Below are 24,348 nucleotides of genomic sequence, written 5' to 3'. Positions count from 1 at the left end.
CAAAACCCTTCTCAGTAATTGGTGCCTGACCTGTATGTCGCATTTTCTCCATCTACTGATTAATATACCTCTAGCAATGACATGCATGATTGTGTAACACGGTTGGTTGACGTCAAGTCAAATATATACTGTTATATGGGTATGGGTAGGCTTTTCTCCTTCCTGCCCCAATACTTCCTTCTGTTTTCTCGCAGTGAGTTTTGATCACATCTGAGACGCTGTACATAGAAGGCTGTACATCCTTCTACATTAAAAGTAAGGCCATGGTCAATGTATATTGAATACTATACAGAGGAAGTGTAAGATATCAAGGCGGGTGTGGAACATTTCATCTCGATCAGCTTCTACGGAATAAAGACAAGGAAATGCTGGTGTTTTTTTTCTATGAAAACCTGTACATACATCCTTAGTGCATATACTGCAGCAGTTGAATAAGTAAAACCATATGATATGTGGAAGAAATAAGGCAGACAAGTTCATTTACTCCGACGATCTGGGAGCGAGAATGTTTTTTTTTGGACATTATCAGTAAGAAACTGAAGAAACCATAGCCTACTCTCGCCAGAAGACTATTGAACCACGTACAGAGCCTCAGAGATTACGGAAGAACGTAATAAACTGCGACACCAAATTAGAAGAGACAAAAGAGCTAAGAAGGAATACGAGAAAGATGTCTGGAAGAAAAAAGAGCCCCGGGGGGTTGGCGCGAGCCCCGGCGGGAGGCGGCAAGACAAGATTGACTCACTATAAATACTATAGCGCCATTGAAAAGCAAAGTGTGTAAAGAAGCAGAAGAGAGGATCCAGAGGGGGACCTATATAAGTAGCGATACAGGTAATAGAAAAACAGCAGAGTATTATTGCAGTGTCCTCATGCAAGGTGACTGTTCGCCGAAGGATCATGAAAGGGATGGAGTTCAATAGAGCCCAGCCAGCCATTCCAGCAACCCCGACTCACCCAAGGCAGCAGTGGGCGTGGCATGAGAGTGAATAATTAACCTGTTGCAGCACTAACCAAATTTTTGACGAAGATGTATGTTGGGGCAGTTTTTTTTTCATGAAGACTTACCTCACCTTGAGGGTACTTCTTGAAGACCTCTCGTGGGGGTGGCAGCGCCCACACCCGCGTGAAGGACCTCCAGGGCTCACGAGTCCACATAGGGCAGCAGACACGTGCACACCTCGGTACACTTTATTACAGGAAATCTAAAACACTCGCACCACACAGCAGAAGCCCATTCACACACCAAGCACGCTGCAGCACTAAGCTCTAACCTAACTAAGGCTAACTTGGCGGCGCTGGGATGCGAGAGGAAGGCTACTTAGCGTCGGGGTGAAGACACGTCGAGGGTGTAGGGCAGCGAACCAAGGCAGCTCCGCTCTCCTGACACACACTGACTCCGGCGTGAACCACACGATGAGCAGCCGCCCTCTTCAGGCGACAAGAGATGCCGAATGCGCACTCCTGGCTGCAGTAGCGATTCCGAAACCAAAGCAGCACCGACTTCTTAGCGGCACTAGCGAGACAGGTACAAAGTTCCGGAACTAGTTACCGGTATAGTTAGTACCGCTAAGGTACCGGTACCGTTAATACCGCTAAGGTACCGGTAAAGTACCTTTAGCACCTAAGATACCGGTACCGGTACCTTGCAGGTACGGGTAACTGATCGGTACTACCAGGAATGGAGTTTTTAGTACCGGTATTACCGGTACTCAAATTAACGGTACCTGCCCACCCCTAGATAGGAGGGAGGGAGGTACTACGAGGAAACAGGAGGGTTGTCCAGGGCCAACTTGCTGTCAGTGGGATGGTGGAGAGGAGGTAGAGACAAAGTTCCCCCAAGCACTGAGCAGTGTGGCAAGGTCAAGGGTGGAGAGCATAATTATCAATGGGAACTCAGTCAACCAGGGACTTAGCGGCAGCATCTATACACAGCGCCGTGCCAAACAGGAACAGAACAAATTCCTTTCAGTTAGTGGCGGATCCAGGCGGGGGGCGGGCCCCCCCCCCCCGGGGCGTGGGGGGGCGCCCCCCCCCCCTTTAGAACCTAAATTGTGCCCTTTCAAAGATTCACTGAGATCTGGGGGGCATCATTCCTGTGAACACTACTAATAGCCTACTAATTATAATGATAATAATAATAACAATACTACTACTACTACTATTACTATTACTACTGCTAATACCTACTAATACTACGACTACTAATACTACTAATACTAATACTAATACTACTAATACTAATACTAATACTACTAATACTAATACTAATACTAATACTACTACTACTACTACTAATAATAATAATAATAAAAGAAATATAAACGTACAAAAGAAATAAAAGAAATTGCGAACATTATCGTATTTCTATTTGTAAAAAAAAAAAAAAAAAAGCGCGCGTAGCGGTGCCAGATGGATTTGACTACTTTACTATATATATATATATATATATATATATATATATATATATATATATATATATATATATATATATATATATATATATATATATAATATGGTATGGCGCCCATAATCTCGTATACCAGCCCCCTCCCTTCACCTGGAGCTGGATCTGCCACTGCTTACAGTAACAGGATTCCCAGCGTTATCCCAACCACTGGGCAGTGGCGTTTTGTCTTTTTTTTATATTGCTGACTATGGCGCCGGTAGACTGTCTAGAGTCTAGACTCGAGACAGTCTACTGGCGCTTTAAACTCACTGGTCTAAAGGACCTCTTGGGTGATCCCAGCCCGCTAGTGGCACAGGCGAATTTTATTTAGAGAGGCTTCCGTGATTTACGACTATTGCTTGGCCCATGCTGGCCCCCGGAGCTCCACTTGAACGAAGTCATTGCACAGATAAAACAATATGCCAGTGTGAGAAACGAACAAACTATATATGCCTATAAGACTATATATATATATATATATATATATATATATATATATATATATATATATATATATATATATATATATATATATATATATATATATATATATATATATATATGAGATTGTAACAATGATGTCTATGTAACCAGTCACAGTCTTAGTCAGGAAAGCAGGACATGTCAGTGTTGAGTGGCCAGTCACACTACGCAGTCTTCAGCGTCCAGGCCTGCCAGGGTGTCTGTACGTGACTACGTGTGAATGAAAACTGGAAGGAAAGTAAACCCAACCCTCAACACTACTCTGTATAGTTAATAACCCACAGTACTTCACAAGTGCCCTTAGCTAACCTAACATGAAAAAAATCTATGAAAGGCGTGAAGAGACTTTTTATGACATTTGTAGGATAATTTGCACCAAGACAACTTATTTTAACTTTATTGATGTAGGAAAATATCTTTGACAGGTTGAGAAGGATACATTGTGCTGGATGATCAAATGTTTCATCATCTGGCACGAGTATATTTGGTCCCTTATTACAAAATATCATTTGCGTCAAATGCATTAGGCAGTTTATAAAGATAAATTTATTGGATGAATAAAAAAACAAGTAAAAAGCCATTACCTGATATGAAAAGTAATCCACAGAATTCCTCAAGCTTCAGCCTATCAAGCAAACAATTTTGAAACACACACAGAGGCACCAGCGGGTCCACTGAAGGCCCAGTAAAACACTGAGGCACCAGCGGGTCCACTGAAGGCCCAGTAAAACACTGAGGCACCAGCGGGTCCATTGAAGGCCCAGTAAAACACTGAGGCACCAGCGGGTCCACTGTAGGCCTAGTAAAACATTGAGGCACCAGCGGGTCCACTGAAGGCCCAGTAAAACACTGAGGCACCAGCGGGTCCACTGAAGGCCCAGTAAAACATTGAGGCACCAGCGGGTCCACTGAAGGCCCAGTAAAACACTGAGGCACCGGCGGGTCCACTGAAGGCCCAGTAAAACACTGAGACACCAGCGGGTCCACTGAAGGCCCAGTAAAACACTGAGGCACCAGCGGGTCCACTGAAGGCCCAGTAAAACATTGAGGCACCAGCGGGTCCACTGAAGGCCCAGTAAAACACTGAGGCACCAGCGGGTCCACTGAAGGCCCAGTAAAACATGCTGCAGAGGCCACTTAGACAAGTGGGATTGACGGTTAGATACATTATCACATTATTCCGCCGTGGAACACACACACCCTGCCTGCTGCTGCTCCTCCCTTGCCAGACACACACACTGAAGTCCTAGAAAGAGAATCCACCCTCAGGCACGTTGTTCACGGCAGAGTAGTCGTACGCCTGGCCACTGGTGGTGCTGCTCACCTCGGGGCCCTCCTCCTCGCCGGAACACTTCTCGATGATATCCATCCAGGGCCTTCTCGTACACGGCCTCGTTGTCGTGGTGCTGCAGTCCTCAGTCTTGTCCAGTCCGCCGCACTCCTCAGTCATCTGGCCCAGGCGGTCCACCTCGTTGACCTAGGCAGTCTGAGAAGATGAACACATTTAAACCCTTTGCTGGATGAATATTAACGAGCCATGTTAACCTACAATACTTTTGGTGACTGCTTTACGCTCCCACTGGTATGACAATGACACACAAATAACTGATGCATGCAGGAAGCGGTCCGGGTGGTGCATCACCTCACTGAGTTTTGTTGTGTCTTCTAAGACAATAATGAATGAATGACTAAGGAATTTATGTTAAGATACATGTCCTCAGACCTGAGAATTGAACTCTAGCCTTTACATTACTTTATTAGTTCCTTGTAATCCAAAGTACCCAGCATTCAAACACATTCCAACAGCCAACAAGTTATAACCGTGTTCACTACCACTGCCTCCATCACCGTATTGTGTACCAGCACTGGCCTGCCGCCTGTGGCTGTGGCCTTCCATCTGGTGCCGCCTTTTTATGCCTGCTCAACAAAGACCTGTGTATCTACACTCAGCAATACATTCATTATGATGCAGTGATGCTACTGGAATGAAGATACTGAAGACAGTTTATACTTTTTTTTCTTTCTCTTATAAACATTAGTTTACTGTTGCACTTTGTGCTTGAGTTTTGAAGTGAAGAAAGAATACATCACTGACTGGTAGAGCATCCCATTATAAAATGTAAGAAATCATCCTCATGAACTTACCTCTCTATCTGGTCTAATGAGTTCCAGAAGAGGTTGTACAATGCCAGCCTTAGTGACGAAGTCTCTGAGTTTGGGGCCATCGCCAGCAGTGTTTCCTGGCGCCCACACGGCTTGCTCTGCATGTTACGTTGGTGTGCGGCGAGCGGAGCAGCTTGACGAACAACACGACAGCACCCGAGGCTGTTGGGGAGGCAAACACCGTGGATTACATGCAGGAACAAACTTCAAACTAATAATTTGTTCATACAACATAAAAATAAAGCAGGAAGATTCTATCAAGAAGCGACACCCTTTTCTACCGCTTTCTCTTCATCTTCAGACTTCATGTTCCCCTTCACGTTTTTCAACGCGAGACCCTCACAGCAGGAACGATACAACTCAGGGTTGGATGCCACAGAATGCTTAACCTGGCTATTACTTATGAATGGGTCAGAAAGAACAGTATAGAACGTGTAGGGCGGGGCTGCGGCAGGGCGCTTGGCAGCCATCAGATAACGCGCATCTCCACACGTTCGTCGTGAAGTAATCCTACACGTAACAGTAATGGTCGCCAATTTGTACAAACCATTTTGTAATTCAGTTTACTTATAAACTAAAGGAGGCAGCTAAAGAGCGAAACAAATGAATAAGTGAACACAACTGCTGCTCCTATGGCCTTAATACATGTCAAAAGAATGATCAGTTTCAGTTTGAGAAGCCTTGGTATTCCTCTCTTGAAAGTTTCATTTATAAAGAGGATAAATAGACATCCTGAACCCTGTCCTCTGGTTACAGCACTCAGCCCACACTCACCTGTCTGCCCTCTCCAGGAGGCGTACAAGGGGGTGCACCAGGCCGTCATCAGGGGTGGCATCTAAGAGCGGGCTGAGAGCTTCTTGCGTGCAGCTTGTGTGGCCACCGGCTGGGTGCTGCTGTCGTTACTCGGGATGCCGTTGATAATTTCCTCCACACACAGTGTGGGGCCCTAAAACAGTATACATATACTAAAACCTATTCAGGCTTATATATATATATATATATATATATATATATATATATATATATATATATATATATATATATATATATATATATATATATATATATATATATATATTATAAACGCTCTTGAAAGTTATCGAAAAGTTTCCATTAATCTTATGTACTTTAATTTTGTTAATCATCCCATTTTCCTGTTTAAACGTGCAATGCAGCTGTTCCTGGAAAGCAAACCATTACGCAGTGAACACCAGATAAGGGGCCAAAGGCAGCACCTTGAAATGAAGTGAAAATGGTCATGACTTCAGACATTCACACACTTATTGACTCTTTTCTGATTTCTTTCTCATCATTTTTTCCTCTTTTTCCTCTTAGTGTTTCTGACTTTCACTCTTCTAATTAAGTTTCCATGTTGAGTTGTTCACAAGTCTGTTCTTTTGTTCGACTGACACGTTTCCATTTTTCGTTCCGGCCATTACTTTCTTTTTTCCTAACCTTTCTGACTTTTTAAATCTATCATTCATTTTGAGTTGCTTTCATATTTTTTTTCATTTATTTGACACCTTTCAATATTTCCTTCTTATTGTTCTTTCTCTTTCCTCTTATTTCCTTAATCATTTTCCCTTCACTCCTTCACCTTTTCCTTCAAGTTGCGTGAATATTCTTTATTTGCCTCGCTTCAGTGTTCGTCACCACTCTTCCTTTTCTTCTTGGCATATTCCTTCTCTCCTTTACTCTTCCGCTTTCTTTTCCTCCCCTTGAGCGCTTTTAACAGAGAGAGAGAGAGAGAGAGAGAGAGAGAGAGAGAGAAATAGTTTAACAAATCGTGTGCGAAAAAAGAACGAAATCGTTCGAAGAATCATGTTCACGAGCGTAACATTTCCATTTGTTTCAATTCACTTAGTTTTGCAGATTCGATTATTTTTAATATTTCAAACCCGTCTCTCTCTCTCTCTCTCTCTCTCTCTCTCTCTCTCTCTCTCTCTCTCTCTCTCTCTCTCTCTCTCTCACACACACACACACACAAAAAAAAAAGATAAGCACTGTTCATCAATCAGGGAAGTGAGACGCGACACACACACACCTTCTCACTAACTTAATTGTTTTGTGTTCACACTCCAGTTCTTTTCCTAATTAGTTTGTTTTTCTTTCGAGTTTAATCTAATTTTTTTATCAGTCTGTATTCTTGTCCTCTTTTTCATTTCTTCCCGTTTTTTCCTTCTTTTCACTTTGGTTATTCCTTCTTTTTCACTCCTCCATCTTACCTTCAATTTTATTTTCATGTTCTTGTTCTCTTCCCTCTCATTTTTTTTTGTTTCGTCTTTTTCCTGTTGGCTGCTTCGTCCTTCCTTCATTTTCTCTTCATTCTTCATCTCCCGTTACTACTTTTCCTCCCATCCGCTCCTCCCTGCCAGGTTCATTATATCTAATTTCTTTCTCTTACTTTACCTCCACTTATTTCTCATTCTCTCGTTCCTTTCTTTCCTTCTTTCCTATTTACATGGTTTTCATTAATTTAATATTTTTTAAAGAAAATAAAGGCATCTCTCTCTCTCTCTCTCTCTCTCTCTCTCTCTCTCTCTCTCTCTCTCTCTCTCTCTCTCCTTTTGCTCCATTCTTCCTCTACTTTTCCCTACCTTCATTCCTCCCTTATCTTTCTCTTTTTTATTCTCTCTCCTCAGTTTTGTTTCTTCACCCTCTCCTCACTTCCTCCAACTTTTCTCCAGTCTCTCCTCCCTTCTACTCCTCTACATCTACCCCTCTTCTCTCTCTCCATTTCTCCAACTTTTTCTTCACTGCCTTTTTCCTTCTCCCCATTCCCTTTGCCACCCTCCCTCCTCCTCCTCCTCCTCTTCTGTCTGCCTCTTTGGTTTTATTCTTTCTTCCAACGGTTCCTCTTTCCATGGCATTGAGAGTCCTTGAACACCACAGTTTCAAGGAGGAACAAGAGGAGGAAGAAGAGGAGGAGGAAAGACAAAAAGAGAAGAAGTAGGGACAGAGTGACGGAGAAAAAGGAGAGGAAGATAGAGACGTAGAGAAAGGGAAGAGGGAGGAAGAAGAGTCAGTATGTAGAAAAGTAGGAACATGAGGAGAGGGAAGGAGAGAATGGTAGTTTCGGGGAGCGGGAGTAGGAGGAGGAGGAGGAGGAGGAGGAGGAAGAGGAGGAAGAGGTAGAGGAGGAGGAGCACGAGGAGAAGGAGGAGCACGAGGAGGAGGAGATAAGGAGGAAGGATGCATATTTTAAAACGATATTGTGTGTAGCCTATATGTATTCAGGTCACGAGAGAGAGAGAGAGAGAGAGAGAGAGAGAGAGAGAGAGCAACCAGCTAATTTTCTCTCACATTTTCCTTCCCACAGAAATCACTTTATTAATAGAAAATGAATAATTGCTAACGGTAACTCATCCACTTTATTATTATCTCGCCGTTTTGGTTTTACTCTCTGATGGATCACAGATTCGACGATTAATGTACAAAACACTTGATTAAACTTTTTCCAACTGTTTTATTTCATTGTTTATCATAAATCACGAAGTATCCGAGAACAAGGAATTCGTCAGCATACTCCGACTAACAACTTCATTCTTTTTTTTTTTTATCTTTATCGCATCTCCACCAACAGAGAGTCACTGATCGTCTTCACAGTTTAGCTTTATCTGTTCTTTTTTTCTGTGTGAGTGTCAGTCCTCTTGTTTTCATCTCTCGCACTTCCACAAAGCCGAGAAACTTTTTACACATTATTAAGCCCAATTCAATATTTGCACATTTTTCCCCTGGATAATTATATCTATTTCTTCTTTTAATTTCTTTAAAATGTCTTCATATGCTTTTCACTTTCCTTTTGCGTAAGTTTCCCGTTTTTTTATATATTTTTTCATCCGTCGAAATTTCGAGGTCGAGTCAGTCCTAACATTACCAATTTCTTTAGAGATTCTCATTTCATAACTTTCAATCGTTCATTACATTGTTCATCTTTACCTCATTACCACAAAGTTCAGAATCATTGGTCACAATAACAGTTGAATTACATATGAGCACATTTTTCTTCAAGGATTTTTTTTTTCTCATTGAATTTCACACGTTGTCCTGACAGTTATTGCTCACACCTTTTCTGAAGCTCCCTTTTTTCATCTTTTTCCATCTTGTTCCTTTCTTCAGTTTTATCTCAACCTTACGGGAGTCATTCTCGGTAATTTCTTCCTTTTTCCTCATTCGATGTTTACGATCTTCTGATACTCACATCCTCCATTTTTATGGGTTTCAGTATTCCTTTTTTGCATTCTTTCCATCTTTATCGCATTTCCACAAAACCGAGAATAATTGACCACATTTGCACTTCAATTTCATCCCCGCACACTCTTCCCTTTTAGAGTTTACACTTTTACTCCCTTTTTTTTTTTTTTTTTACTTTATTGGTAATCTCGTTTATATTTGTGAATTTTTCTATTCCCTTCCAATTTTTCTCTGCCGTTTTTCAGTTTTTTTTTTTCTCGTTCACCTTTTTCCTCATTTGTCTCTTTCTCTATCAGTCTTTTCTATCACTGTCACCTGTTTCACTGTCCATCTTTTTCTCATCAACCTTTTCATCAATCGCTAAGTTTCCTTCTTTATTCATTGTTTTGCATGTTTTACCTTTCACAGTATTTTTTCCCTTAAGCATCTTTTCCGTCATCTACTTGTTTCCACACACTTCTTTTCTCTTATTCTCTACTTATCATTAACCTTTTATTTGTCAAACACTTTTTTTCTTGTGCTCACTTTTTCTCGTTCTCACTTTTTTTCTCTTTCATAACCTTTTCCTCGTCCACTCTTTTAATCTTGACATTCACCGTTTTATCATTTAAATATAAAATCTCTTGATTACGTCCACTTTTTACCCCCCTTTTAAAAAAGCAAGTGAAAAAACACGTGTGATCTGCGTCTCATTATCAAGTGTATATTAAAAAAAAAACATACTAACCGATTACGTGATTTTCTGTTCATTCTTTCCATTTATTTCGCTCTGCCTGGCTAGGGACTTTATGTATGTATGTACCTATGTAATGTATGTATGTATGTCTGTATGTATGTATGTACCTATGTAATGTATGTATGTATGTATGTATGTATGAACGTTTATGTATTCACGTGACTGGGTGATGAAGTGGAAAGGTACACACTGATGAATTTACAGTACACACGACCTTACAATTTGTACATAGTTAGTTAGTTAGTTAGTGTGTGTGTGTGTGTAGCGTGATCAAGAGAGCAGGAAAGAGCAAAACATTTTTACTCATGCATGAGGGAGGAGGGACAACACACACGATAGATGCAAAGCTTTCCTCTTCACGCCCCGCAACACACCCGCACCAACACACCACCGCCACACACACCCGCACCAACACACCGCCGCAACACACCCCCCCCCCCACACCCCGCCCACACACACCGGCACCAACACACCGCCGCAACACACCGCCGCAACACACCCGCACCAACACACCGCCGCAACACACCCGCACCAACACACCGCCGCAACACACCGCCGCAACACACCCGCACCAACACACCGCCGCAACACACCCGCACCAACACACCGCCGCAACACACCTGCACCAATACACCGCCTCAACACACACCCACACCAACACACCGCCGCAACACACCCGCCCCAACACACCGCCGCAACACACCCGCACCAACACACCGCCGCAACACACACGCACCAGCACACCGCCGCAACACACACTCGCACCAACACACCGCCGCAACACACCCGCACCAAGACACCGCCGAAACACACCCGCACCAACACGCCGCCGCAACACCCGCACCAATACACCGCCGCAACACACCCATACCAATACACTGCCGCAACACACCCGCATCAACACACCGCCGCAACACACCCGCACCAACACACCGCCGCAACACACCCGCACCAGCACACCGCCGCAACACACCCGCACCAACACACCGCCGCAACACACCGGCACCAGCACATCGCCGCAACACACCCGCACCAACACACCGCCGCAACACACCCGCACCAGCACACCGCCGCAACACACCCGCACCAACACAAAGACCACAACACAACTCCACCACATCACGGCAGACAACCAACACAACCAACGCGCCGTTACGTCCCCCGCGCCTCGCTTCTCACACGCCCCGCCCTGGACTAGAGCTGAGGGCGGAAGGCGTGAAGTGCAGGAAGCGTGGGTGAGGAAAGGGAAGGAGGAGGAGGAGGAGGAGGAGGAGGAGGTGGTGGAGGGGGTTAGATCAAAGCACGTGGGCGTCGGAACTGAGTGGTTTGTCATGGTGCCTTCGAGAGGAGGAGGAGGAGGAAGAAAAGGAAGAGGTTGTGTAGGATTCCAACGATGAGGAGAAGGGTGGAGTGTATCAGACGAAGGATGGGGAAGACGAGAATGAAGTGTAGGATGCAAAGAGAGAAAAGGAGGAAGTGTAGAAGCAAAGGATATCCGCAAACCACCTTCCTCCCTCGCGGCGACTTTCAACAATGCCTTGGCTTCCTTACTAGTGTGTGAGTGTGAGTGTGTGTGTGTGTGTGTGTGTGTGTGTGTGAGTGTGAGTGTGTGTGTGTGTGTGTGTGTGTGTGTGTGTGTGTGTGTGTGTGAGTGTGTGTGTGTGTGTGTGTGTGTGTGTGTGTGTGTGTGTGTGTGTGTGTGTGTGTGTGTGTGTGTGTGTGTGTGTGTGTGTGTGTGTGTGTGTGTGTGTGTGTGAGTGTGTGTGTGTGCGTGTGTGTGTGTTAGTAATAAAATACGTTATCGTCTCAGTTGCATTGTTTTGTATTTGATGTCTTGTGTTTCCTTGTTTTATTTTTTTTCGCTTTTTAATTTGTTTTCTTTTGGTTATGTTTTCCTTTAACAATTATTTATCTTATGTTTTCTACTTTTGTTCGCAGATTCTCTTTTGTTTTGTTGTCGTGTTTTATTCACCTCGTATTTCTTTCGTATATTTCTTCTTTCTTTGTAATCGTTTTAATTGTGGTTGTCTTCCTGTTTTCTGTTTTAAGTAAATTTCTTCTCTCTCTTTCTTTTCTTCGCCCTACCATATAAGTTATGATCCTCTCTCCGTCGTTCTGCTTTCTTTCATTTTACTTACAGTCCTCTCGGTCTTCTTTTAATATCCAATCCTTTTTTTTTTGTACCTTTCTACGAAAATTCAAATCTTGTTCTTTCTTTTCTCTTGCAATGGAAATCTTCCTCTTAATTCTATTCTTATGATTCTCTCTCTTTATTCCCTATCGGTCTTTTCTCCCTCATTATTTTCCTTCCCTTTTGTCCTTATCCTCTCTTGCTTTCTTCCCTAATCCCCTTGATGGTACTCCTCCTCCTCCCCCTCCTCGTTATCCCATTCCTCTAATCCCTTTTATCCCATCCTATTTGGTCGTGTTGTATCCTCAATCGCCTTTTATTGAATTCCTCTTAGACGGCTCATTCCCAAATCCGTTTTAGGTTATTCCTCTTCGGCGCCTCGTTCCTCTGATCCTCTTTGTTTGACTTGACTTCCGCGCCTTCCACCCCTCCTGATCCTCTTTTGTTCTCTGGCCTGAGCTTTATCTCTCTCGTCTTCCATCAGGTTATCATCCTTGTGTGTGCTGCTTCTGCTCTTCCTTCTCTGGTTCTGAATCTCTTGTTCTACTTTTGCTTTTAATATGAAATATTCTTTTTTTCTGAACATTCTTTTACGTTACAAAATTATATTCCCCTTCTTTGCCTTTAGCGCTCTATCTCTTGTCTTTCTTCGAGTTCTTGGCTTTGAGTGTGCTACTTCTCTTACTTTTCTTTCTTCTCTTGTTCTGAGTTCCTTATCCTTTCTTTGCTTTCTTTCTGTTGTTTTCCTTCTTTCATTTTACAGTTTCTACTTTTCTCTCCTTTGCGTGTCTTTCCCGTTTCTTATTTTCAACGTTTGTCTTCTGTTGTTCTCCGTGTGACCTATTTCTACCGCTGTCATTTTTTTTTTTTTTTTTGTTCCTTTTGTTAGAGGAAAGTTGTATAAAGCTGGGCTCATACACAGCCGATTTAGCGTCCCGTTCGGTCCCGATCAGTGAAAACGGCACAAAACGTGTGGCATCGTGGCCATGGTCGGCAGTAAAAATGGCTGGGGCGTGGGATCCCCACCTAGTGGCGTCAGGCGGGGTCAGACACCGTCAAGCGGGGTGAGCCTCCATCTGTCGGCGTCAGGCGGGATGAAAATGGCATGGAATTACCATAGAAATTGTGTGCCACGTGGCAACGTCGGATCATCAGCAGTCCCTGTCAGACGGGGCTCCGCCTAGGTCCCGTTTGGCCCTGTCAAGCGGGCCTGCTCGTGCAATACCGCCAGCGACAGACTCCTGCCTAATGCAGGCAGACCCACGCCCGACCCCGACTTTTTTTGGGGGGAGTCGGGTGTCTGTCGCCGTGGGGATACCTTGAGATCAAAGATGGTATGAGACGGGGTTTTGTCGATCAAGACTGACCCCGTTCCTAAAATTTTCTAGGTTGGGACCGAACGGGACGCTAAATCAGCAATGTGTGAACCCAGTAAGATCTTCGCATGAAAATAGAAAATCATATAATCGATCCTCCATAAATGTTACATCCTCATGATCATTCTTTGTTTGTATTTAAGATCAATCGTATTGGCTTATCAGTTATCTTCGAGCTTTTTCCATTTTGATCGTCTCTATAACTTTAATCCTTCCTTTCCCTATCGCTGCGTGCCCTTGATCCCCGTTCCTTTCCCCCAGAAGAGGCTCCAGCCGAGCTCCAAAACGATCCCCAGCCGAGCCGGGCCCAGACGTCCACCCAAGGAACGCCAGGCCTCCCGCTGCTCCTGCTGGGGCTTCACCGTCTGCTGGGACGCGAGGGGGCAAGAACCTGGTGCCTCTGGGTACTTCTGGCGGCGTGTCTAGTGCTCCCCAACGCCATCAGGGGGACGAGTGGCCTTCAGGACGCCTCTCAGACTAGTAAAAAAGCCGAGGCATTGTTGAAAGTCGCCGCGAGGGATGAAAACAGAGTCCCTGATGTCACGCTCTTAAGAAAACAGGAGTTGAAAGGTGGTCTGAGAATACCCTTTGGGTCCTATACGCCCTCCTCTTCTTTTGAATCCTTCACTTCCTTATCCTCTTCCTGCTTCGTCTCCTATACCCCATCCTTTTCCTGTTTATCGTTGGAATCCTACACCACCTCCTACTCCTCATATTCCTCCTCCCGAAGGCACCACCATCGTCCACTCAAGGTTCCGACGTCCACGTGCTTTGATCTATCCTCCTCCTCCTCCTCCTCCTCTTCTTCTTCCTCCTCCTCCTCCTCCTGCCCTTCCCTCACCCACGCCTCCTGCACTTCCCCCGCCCACGCCTTCCGCCCTCAGCTCTAGTCCACGGCGGGGCGTGTGGGAAGCGAGGCGCGGAGGACGTAGTGGCGCGGGAGTGTCTTTTTTGTGTTGGTTGTCTGCGGTGGTGTGTTGGTGCGGGTGTGTTGCGGGGCGTGAAGGTGTGTGTTGTCCCTCCTCCCTCATGCATGTGTAAAAGTGTGTTGCTCTTTCCTGCTCTCTGGATCACGCCACATACACACACACACACACACACACACACACACACACACACACACACCATACACAAACAATGTACACATAATTCTAAGGTCGTGGGTACAGTGTATTCATCAATGTGTACCTTTCCACTCCATCATCCAGTCAGGGAATACATAAACGGTCATGCATAAACGCTCATACATTCATACATACATACATACGCGGGTTCGAATCCCCACGCTACCACTCGGATTTTTCAGTCACCGCCGAGTGGCTTAAAACTATCCACATGCTGTCCTGAAGACCACCCATCAACCCGGACTCTAGAGGAAGCCGTCCAAGCGAATCAAGAACGAGTTCCGGGGGGCAGCATGAGCCAATGCAAGATGGCGCCACTATAAACACTCGCCTGCGCCAGAACGGGCTGGGCCGACTATCAGGCCCCACCTGGAAGAAACCTTGGGCCGACCATCAGGCCCCACCAGGAAGATGCCTACCGGCGCAACATGCAGGGACGTAAAAAAAAAAAAAAAAAAAAAAATACATACATTCATACATACATACAATCATACGTAAATTCACTCGCCAGGCAGAGTGAAATAGAGAGGGAGAGAGAATGCAAAATCACGTAAACTGGATGTGTATTTTTTTCTTTACGTAAACATACACTTTATAATGAGACTTAGACCACACGTGTTTTTTTCACTTGCCGCTCAAAAGGTGTGGAGAAAAAATGAAAGTAAACAAGAGATATTAAATACAAATGATAAAACTGAATATCAAGAAACGTTAATAATAAAAAATGGAGGAGTGGAAGATGACAACGAGGAAAAAAAAGTGAGAACGAGGAAGAAAAGGTGATTGACATAAAAAGTTAGAGAGAAAAGAAATCAAAACAGATGAAAGATTGAAAAGATGCATCAGGGAAAACAAACCCAAAGTGTGGAAGATAGAATATACAAAATAAAGAATAAAATAAAAATAAGTGATTAATAATACAGGTTGATGAGAAAAAATGAGATGGAAGAGAGAAAGTGAGATAGAAAAGATTAATATAAAAAATAGTTAGATGATGGAAAAGGAGGACAAGCGAAGAAAGAAAAAGGTGAACAACTGCAGATGAAAACTGGAAAGGAAACGGAAATTACGCAAATCTAAATTAGAATACCAAAAAAGAAAAAGAAGAAAAAAAAAGGGAGAGACACTCAAGAGGGGAGAAATGTGCAGGTATGAAATTAAAGTGCAAATGTGATCAATTATTTTTGGTTTTGTGGAAATAGGATAAAGATGCAAACAGTTGAATGGAATATTGGAACTTATGAAAAGAAAGATTTAAAAAAAAACTATATGAGAAGAACGTAAACATCCAATGAGAAAAAAAAAGGAAGAAATTATTGATGTTGAAACTCGTGAAAGATTGGAAAAGATCGAAATTGTAAAAGACTAAGACTCATGAAAAGGAAGCTGTAAAAGATAACTATCCAACGAACGTGAACAAATTATATGAGCAAATAATGGAGAAATTTCGAGGGACAAAAGGACTATAAAGTTCATCTGTTACTGTAACCAATGGGTCTTACCTTAGTGGAAGTGAAATAGAGCTCAATAATTTAATGAACAATTTGAAGCAATGAAAAAGAGATATATGTAAAGAGATGAATAATGTACTGTCTGACTTTCGAATTCTAAAAATTCTGAAGATAAAAACCTGTAATAGAAAAGACCGAAACAAGTAAAAAAGAAAGAGCAAAAGAATATCAGGAGGGACTTAACAAACACGTTAGAGAAGAAAAAATAAATATTCTCGAGGAAGGATGTGGAGTTATTGAATTAGAAATATGATAAAAGTTTTTCGGCTTTGTGGAAATGTGAGAGATGAAAAAGAAGGACTGAAACTCACGCAGGAAAAGAACAGATATGAAACTAAACTGTGAAGACGATCAATGACTCGCTCTCTGGCTGGTGCGGATGAAACAGAGATGAGAAAAAAAGGATGTAATTGTTAGCTCAAGAATGAGAGAAATACTAAAAGATAAATAAAAGAAATGAGTAAAGGAGGACTGACACTCACGGAAAAAAAAAGAAAAAAAAATATGGAATTAAACTAATATGACGATCAGTGACTCACCCTCTGGTTCATGGAAATGGGAAACTAAAAAGAAATAAAAACGGAAAGATAACAACGATAAACGATAAGAAGAAAAAAAGGAAAAGATAAAAGTTCAGACAAAGCAAAATTATTAGTTCAAGAAGATTGTTAAATCCCTTGCTCTCGATTACGCTTGGAATTAGTGTTATCAATGAAACAAATAAAATAAGAGAAAGAAGATTAATTAAATGCTTTGTAAATTAAACTTCGACGCTGTAATCCATTAAAGAGACACGAGAACGATGAGGAAATAACAAAAGCAAATTAGCAAATGAACGAGTTACTGTTGGCAATTCACTTTTTATCAATTAAGTGATTTCTGTGGAAGGTAAAAAGTAAGAGAAAATGAGATACAATAAAATTTCTGAAAGTTTGATATTCTCTCTCTCTCTCTCTCTCTCTCTCTCTCTCTCTCTCTCTCTCTCTCTCTCTCTCTCTCTCTCTCTCTCTCTCTCTCTCTCTCTCTCTCTCTCTCTCTCTCTCTCTCTCTCTCTCTCTCGTAACCTGAATACTCATACACAGAACATCGTTTTAAAATATGCATCTTTCCTCTTTATCTCCCCCCCTCCTCCTAATCCTCCTCCTCTACCGTAAGCAGCAAAATCCTCGAAAAGATCGTTAGAGACAAACTTGTCAGTTTTCTAGAGGACAGTAATATGATACCGGATACCCAGCACGGTTTCAGGAATAAGCGTTCCAGCCTACCGAATCTACTGCACTTCTTCCAAGGTATATAATAAAACTGAGAGTATCACATCCCAAGCGATGTCATATATCTGAACTTCCAAAAGCCTTTGACAAGGTACCACATGAGCGACTCCTAAAGAAACTACAGCCAGCGGGTATAGGAAGCAACCTCACTGCGTGGATAAGATTGGCTCACCATTAGAAAACAACGAGTGTTGCTCAACGGGCAGGCTTCTGAGTGGCTTCCAGTCACTAGTGGAGTACCGCAAGGGTTAGTTCACCGACGTGCTCCGAAAATAATTCCACCATTAAGGACACAGCCATGTGAGGAACGACTCAAGCAATCAATCTCTCTACGCTGGAAAACGGACGCTTACGAGGAGGTATGATACAAGAGTTCAAGTACCTGAAAGAGTTCAGTAACATCCACTACTCCAAGTTTTTCGAGCAACAAACTAACTTGAAGACTAGAAACAAAGATGTACCTATTCAAGCGAGGCGATGTAATACAGCCATTGGCAGGAGTTTCTTTTATGACCGAGTCATTCGACATTGGAAAAGTTGGAAAGTTTCGTTTAGTCCAGATATATGATATCTACTGATCTGCTTTCATCGAAAACCTCAAAAACATAATGAAAAAAAATCAAGTAAGTTAGTTAAACACGAACGTTAACTACGGAAGCCATGTTGGGAATTATTTATTATATTATTTTCTTCGAAGAATTTCACCATATTGTCGCGAATGATAGTCTCCATTAACTTACAAACAATCGATGTCAGGCTAATTGGACGATAGTTTCCTGGATGAGACTTGTCCCCCTTTTTGAAAGGAGGAGGAGGAGGAGGAGGAGGAGGAGAGGGTTAAGTGGATTAGTGTTAATTGGACTGGAGGAGAGTCAGGTGATGTCGGCAGGTGAGAAGGGGAGGATAAGCAGGTGCATAATTTACTCTCACTGTTACGTCCACACATTTATACGTACATTCACATACATAGACGCACTCCACCAACATACATTTAAACTCTCAGACACAGGTTTATAATTTATTACTTATCATCATCATTCTCATCCTCAGCCATTATAATGATTGGTCAGTTAGTAGGTCTACAAAATTTCCCTTCTTTTTTACGTGCTGCCTTTACGCCGGTAGGCTGTCTTGAGGGGCCTCTTGGACGACCCCAGCCCGTTAGTGGCGCAGGCGAGTTTTATCTATAGTGGCTGCCGTGGTATATGACTCTTGCGTGGCCCATGCTGCCCCCCAGTGCTTCACTTGAACGATGTCGCTGAAGTCAGGGTTGATTGAAGATCTGGCCAGCATGTGGGTAGTCTTCCGCCACTCGGCGATGGTTTGAAAAATCAGCGTGTTTCGGCGGGACTCGAACCCAGGTCCACGGCCTCACCACGCCCGCACGCTGACCACCCGGCCACCGCCTCCCGCCTGATATATGATTATTGAGTTTGGGTTCTGTCTTTCCTTGTACAAATAATGATCCACAGAAAATTTCAATGTATGATAACATAAACATACTACAGAATTAATCATCTATATTAATGAACATTCAAACATACACACATACATACATGCAAAACACAGGCATATGTACATACACATTTACAATCATACACACAAACATACAAATACAGTAATAACATACACACATACATACAATTATACAAACAAACATACACCCGTTCATTCATACACACAAATACATAAATAAACATACACACATACAAATAGTTATACAAACACACAACATTTTCATTACGGCGGGCACATACTTTTTGGTGATAATCGGATTCGTATTACTAAAAAAAAAAAAAGAGCAATCACGCGAAACTACGAAAATGCGATAAAACCGAAACCTAAACCCGTCGACAAAGAATGAATATTGCCAAATGATGAAAAACTGGATGTGCAAAACACAGACGACTGAAGAGAAAAATAGATGAGATTGTTTTTATCCTCTCTCTCTCTCTCTCTCTCTCTCTCTCTCTCTCTCTCTCTCTCTCTCTCTCTCTCTCTCTCTCTCTCTCTCTCTCTCTCTCTCTCTCTCTCTCTCCTCCTCCTCCTCCTTTAATATCGCTCAAGGGGAAGGAAAGAAAGCGGAAGAGTACGAGAGAGAGGGAACGTGCCAAGAAGAAAAGAAAGAGTGGTGACGAACACTGAAGCGAGGCAAATAAAGAATATTCAAGCAAGTTGAAGGAAAGATACGGTGAAGGAGTGAAGGGAAAAATGGATCAAGAAAATAAGAGGAAGGGAACAACGATGGGGAGGAAGTTGTTAAGGCGTTGCTGAGATGAACATCCGACGGCCGTGGTTTACTGCCGACGGGTGACAGATGTCGGGGAGGGAGCCAAGTGTTTTGAAATATCCAAAACTGTCGGCGTGTGGCCTGACGTCGGGAGGCGTCGGGAGTCAAGATCGTGAATGTGTGACACTGGCCTTGGTTGTCTTTGATGCATGTGTTCCTCATAACAGATTTTTTATTTATTTTCATGTTGCGGCCTATTGCGCCGGTAGGCTTCTTCCCGGTGGGGCCTGATGGTCGGCCAAAGTCTTCTTCGAGGTGGGGCCTGATGGTCGGCCCAGTCCGTTCTGCCGCAGGCGAGTGTTTATAGTTGCGCCATCTTGTATTATACCACATTATATACCACACAGTGTTTGGCTGGTGTGTGTTGAGGCTTTGTTCCCTTTTTCCTTACGATGCAAGGAAGAGAAGTTGCTGCTCGCCCTCAGTATCAATCCTGTTGGTCAAATGCAAGAGGAACACAGTGATGATCAAAAGAAAACTGTTTCCCGGTGCTTTCCTGAAGTCATGACCATTTTCACTTCATTTCAAGGTGCTGCCTTTGGCCCCTTATCTGGTGTTCACTGCGTAATGGTTTGTTCTCCAGGAACAGCTGCATTGCATGTATGTACAAACAGGAAGATGGGATAATTAACAAAATTAGAGTACATAAGAATAATGGAAACTGTTGAATAACTTTCAAGGGCTTTTATAGTTTGGGTTCTATATACTAAAACTTCTGGGAGGCTGTGAAATTATAAGCCTGAACAGGTTATAATATACGTGTGCTGTTTTAGGGCCCCAAACTGTGTGTGGAGGAAAATATCAACGGCATCCCGAGTAACAACAGCAGCACCCAGCCGCTGGCCACACAAGCTGCACGCAAGATGCTCTCAGCCCGACCCCAGATGCCACCCCGGATGCCGGCCTGGTGCACCCCCTTGTACGCCTCTTGGAGAGGGCAGACAAGTGAGTGTGGGCTGAGTGCTGTAACCAGAGGCCAGGGTTCAGGATGTCTATTTATCCTCTTTATAAATGAAACTTTCAAGAGAGGAACACCAAGACGTCTCAAACTGAAACTGGTCATTCTTTTGACATGTAGCTATTATATCCACAGGAGCAGCAATTGTGTTCACTTATTAATTTGTTTTGCTCTTTAGCTGCCTCCTTTAGTTTATAAGTAAACTGAATTCTTATTGTGCCAATGTGAAGTAAGGAAAATGTTTTAGATACGAATGCCAAATGGTTTGTATAAACTGGCGACCATTACTGTTACGTGTAGGATTACTTCACCACGAACTTGTCCACCTGCGCGTCATCTGATCATTTCTGATAGCTGACAAGCGCCCTGCCGCTGCCCCGCCCTGCACGTTTTACACTGTTCCATCTGTCCAATTCAAAAATAATAGCAAGGTTAAGCATTCGGCTGGAGTAGGTAGGAAGACACCTACCGAACGGGCGCAGGCCACTCCCGGTGAGGTATATATGGGAGGTGAGAAGGGAGCTGAAGCCCTTCAAAGTACCTTCCCATGTCCTCACTAATCATTTCCCTATTGTCTCACCAAAACCGGAGAGTAGTTCAGCATGCTCTCTAAAGACAGATCCTCTCTTTATCCACACCAGACTACATTCACACAACATATACACCTTATCCCAAAATTAAAATTTCAAAATGGCGCACCTACATCAAGCCTCGGAGTCCACGCCAGGGGGGGGGGACCACAAACTCCCCCAGGGAGGACTCCCCTACTGGCTGCCGACCCGAGAGGTGTCTTGATAACTCCTCGAATCTCTTTCTTCTCAATTTCTGCAACATTCGCGGTCTTCGCTCTAATTTTCATTCTGTGGAACATCATCTCTCCTCCTCTAAACCTCACCTTCTCTTCCTTACCGAAACACAGGTTTCTGAGGCTACTGACAGCAATCTCTACTCTGTTCCCTCCTACTATCTCTATCCTAAATTTCAATCAAAAGCTGGATGTTGCGCCTACGTGCGAAACGACATCACTTGCTCTCGTGCCCACAACCTTGACTCTTCTGAATTTTCTACCATCTGGCTAAGACTTCATTGTCATTCTATTACTAAATACATCTGTGCTGTTTATCTCTCACCTAACTCTACCAACTATGTCAAATTCTTTGACTATTTGAATTCTAAAGTGGAGCACATCTTGACCCACTCTCCCTTCGCTGAAATCTCCATCCTAGGAGATTTCAATGTTCATCACCAGCTTTGGCTTTCATCCTCTCTCACTGACCATCCTGGTGAACAAGCCTACAACTTTGCTATCCTCAACGACCTAGAGCAGTTGGTCCAGCACCTACACGTATTCCCGACCGTCTTGGAGATCGGCCCAACATTCTAGACCTCTTCCTTACCTCAAACCCTTCTGCTTATTCTGTCAAACTGTTCTCTCCGTTGGGCTCCTCCGATCACAATCTTATTTCTGCATCCTGTCCTATCGCTCCTGTACACCCTCTGGACCCATCGAAGAGGCGATGCTTCTGGCATTTTGCTTCAGCTCGATGGGACGACCTGAGGATGTACTTTTCCGATTTCCCGTGGAATGATTATTGCTTCCAGGATAAAGACCCCTCTGTGTGTGCTCAGCGCATCACAGAGATGATTGTCTCTAGAATGGAGGCATACATTCCTCGTTCTTTCTCTACTCCTCACGCTAAAAAGCTTTGGTTTAATCACACTTGTTCTCGTGCTGTCAATGATAGAGAGGCAGCTCACAAAAGGTACCAGAGCCTTCAAACTAATGATAATTATGAACTTTACATTTCTGCCCGAAATCGTGCCAAATCTATTCTCCGACTAACCAAAAATTCTTTCATTAATAGAAAATGCCAAAACCTTGCTTTCTCTAACTCTTCCCGTGACTTCTGCCATCTAGCCAAAAACATCTCCTCCAACTTCACTTCTTCATCTTTTCCTCCACTCCTCAGTCCTGACGGCAACACTGCCGTCTCATCTATCTCTAAGGCTGAACTCTTCTCTCAAACTTTTTCTAAAAACTCCACTCTGGACGATTCTGGGCATATTCCTCCTACTCATCCCCCCTCTGACTCCTTTATGCCTGTTATAAAGATTCTTCAAAATGATGTCTTCTATGCCCTCTCTGGCCGCAATCCTCAGAAGACTTATGGACCTGATGGAGTGCCTCCTATTGTCCTTAAAAACTGTGCCTCCGTGCTGTCACCCTGCCTGGTCAGACTCTTTCGCCTCTGCCTGTCAACATCTACCTTTCCTTCGTGCTGGAAGTATGCCTTCATACAGCCTGTGCCTAAGAAGGGTGACCGATTCAATCCATCAAACTACCGTCCTATAGCTTTACTTTCTTGTCTATCTAAAGCTTTTGAATCAATCCTTGACCGGAAGATTCAAAAGCACCTTTCCACTTCTGACCTTCTATCTGATCGCCAGTATGGGTTCCGCAAGGGGCGTTCTATTGGTGATCTCCTAGCCTTCTTAACTGACTCTTGGTCATCCTCTCTTAGCCGTTTCGGTGAAACCTTTGCTATTGCGCTAAACATATCAAAAGCTTTTGATTGGGTCTGGCACAAATCTTTGCTTTCCAAACTACCCTCCTACGGTTTATATCCTTTTCTCTGTACCTTTATCTCCAGTTTCCTTTCTGACCGTTCTATTTCTGCCGTGGTAGACGGTCACTGTTCTTCCCCTAAATCTATTAACAGTGGTGTCTCACAGGGTTCTGTCCTATCTCCCACTCTTTTTCTGTTGTTCATTGATGATCTTCTTTCCAAAACGAACTGTCCTATCCATTCCTACGCCGATGATTCCACTCTGCATTACACAACTTCTTTTAATAGAAGACCCACCCTACAGGAACTTAACGACTCAAGGTTGGAGGCTGCAGAACGCTTAGCCTCAGACCTTACTATTATTTCCGATTGGGGCAAGAAGAACCTGGTGTCCTTCACCGCCTCAAAAACACAGTTTCTCCACCTTTCCACTCTACACAATCTTCCAAACAACTATTCCCTATTCTAAGACAACACCCAGCTACCACTTTCCTCAACACTAAACATCCTCGGTCTCTCCTTAACTCAAAATCTCAACTGGAAACTTCATATCTCATCTCTTACTAAATCAGCTTCCTCGAGGCTGGGCGTTCTGTACCGTCTCCGCCAGTTCTTCTCCCCTGCACAGTTGCTGTCCATATACAGGGGCCTTGTCCGCCCTCGTATGGAGTATGCATCTCATGTGTGGGGGGGCTCCACTCACACAGCTCTTCTGGACAGAGTGGAGGCTAAGGCTCTTCGTCTCATCAGCTCTCCTCCTCATACTGATAGTCTTCTACCTCTTAAATTCCGCCGCAATGTTGCCTCTCTTTCTCTTTTCTATCGATATTTCCACGCTGACTGCTCTTCTGAACTTGCTAACTGCATGCCTCCTCCCCTCCCGCGGCCCCGCTGCACTCGACTTTCTATTCATGCTCATCCCTATACTGTCCAAATCCCTTATGCAAGAGTTAACCAGCATCTTCACTCTTTCATCCCTCACGCTGGTAAACTCTGGAACAATCTTCCTTCATCTGTATTTCCTCCTGCCTACGACTTGAACTCTTTCAAGAGGAGGGTATCAGGACATCTCTCCTCCTGTATTTGATCTTGTTT

Source organism: Eriocheir sinensis, chromosome 1 (genome assembly GCF_024679095.1).
Source record: "Eriocheir sinensis breed Jianghai 21 chromosome 1, ASM2467909v1, whole genome shotgun sequence".
Taxonomy (NCBI): domain Eukaryota; kingdom Metazoa; phylum Arthropoda; class Malacostraca; order Decapoda; family Varunidae; genus Eriocheir; species Eriocheir sinensis.
The sequence above is the reverse complement of the archived record's forward strand: the minus strand, read 5'-3'. Positions refer to the sequence as shown.